We start from the raw sequence: 1,805 nt of genomic DNA on the forward strand, positions 1-1,805 counted from the left end.
GGTCAGCCCCCCTGAAAGTGCATTCCTTTGAGCTTTCTATGGACATTCCAAATTAAATTTGTTCAGTAATAATTTCAAAGTAATATTGATCCCTGCGATGATTTGAAAGGATTGAACAGTTGCTAGGTAACATCGACTCAGGGATAAAAATTCGATTCAAAGCGAAAGTCCATGTTTCAAAATTCACTGTCAATAAAATATCTCCATCAGAAATTAAATTTCCTTCTCTTCGCATACCTGGTACCTTTCGCCATGGAAGGATCAATAACTAAATTTGTAAAATTGAAATACGAAATATCATACAAAGAAAGAATGTATCCAAAGCCTTCCATTTCGTTGACCACCCCGACTGTCAGTACTCCGCTCTCCTGTGATGAAATTATCAAGTCCAGGCAGGGATGAAAAACGCAGGACCTGAGCTCTAATACTGTTCAATAATACATACCTCTTTGGACTCGAAAGCGGAAATTCTATTTCTCATTTCAGCGTCCCAAGTGACCGATTCGCATTGCAACGTTTCAGTCGCATCCCCACCACCCCCTCTCCACCCACTACGTCCACCCCATTCAAATTAGTTTACCTAAAAATTCAATTACATTTCAAATCAATTTATTGCCTTCTCTTCTCTATTCCATTCGATCCATTTCGATTCAGTTCTTTCCATTTCTTTGTATCTTAAAGTTTAATTTGTTGCAAAAAAGGATTTCACCCGACAAGTGCGGAAAAGTTAAGAAAAGCTCTAGGAAAATTCACACAGAGTACGCTCACGCCATTTGTAGCCGCTGTTGGAGTTGTGAAGTTGTGAAGTGAGAGAAAGGAATCAGCATTTTATTCCAAAAGCATTGAATCTTTTTTCCGGACCATTAATTCCAATAGCCGCAACCATTTTCGCTTATGCTGAATGCATGCAATCAGATTGTGCTGGTGGTTGTGATTTTGAATTTTCTCGATATAACGGAAATGATATGCTAATTTTTGTGGATTTGATAAATATGTCGAAGGAGATGGAATTTTAAGCCCCTGGAGATTGAAACATGGTCCCTAAATTTATTCGACTCCGAAATTAAGTTTGAAAAGTTGTCCTTATCCGGAGAGTTCCCTGCTCTTATGAGGCTTTGTTTGTGGACGGCGTCACGCAGCAATCTGAGGTCCTGTTTGAGTGCACCGCAATGCATTTGGAGATAAATATTTTACGAAATTGGGAGCAATAGAGTCATGTAACGTACATGGTCGGTCATATAATTCACGAAAAAGGGTCTGTACTTAGGTCATTCGGGCGGCAAAGAGAGTCAGGAAAAAAGCAAATGTACCGAAATATACCGAAATGAGGACAATGGTGAGAAAAAGGACTCCAGAGAAAATCAGAATTCTAGGGTGAATAGTGTTCATGGAGGGATCCGAGGACCAAAGAGACGTGGGAGTAAGTTGCTCTCCATTTGGTCCGGTCCAACAGCAAGTGGTTGTGGACTTAGGATCCCTCACTTATCCTAAACAAGTGTTCATGGTTCCATGCGATAGTCATTGCAAGTTTGAGAATGATAAATTGTATTCAACCATTCGATAAGCAATACTAGAAAAATACATAAAGGAATTCGGCAAACAAATGTTTCTAATAGTCCACACGATCCTGCCAACAGGAGCACTCTAAAGGGGCCCTCATATGGTGGTTGCAGCGGCTTCCGAGCGGCATCCACCCTAATGAAGACCTGATCATACGTCTCAAGATCCCTGGGGGCGTTGAACTCAGATGTCGCGTGTCGGGACGGTGGAGTCGGCCGCATCTTCGAAACCGCATCCCTAAGCAA

This window comes from Hermetia illucens, chromosome 2, assembly GCF_905115235.1.
Source record: "Hermetia illucens chromosome 2, iHerIll2.2.curated.20191125, whole genome shotgun sequence".
NCBI classification, from domain to species: domain Eukaryota; kingdom Metazoa; phylum Arthropoda; class Insecta; order Diptera; family Stratiomyidae; genus Hermetia; species Hermetia illucens.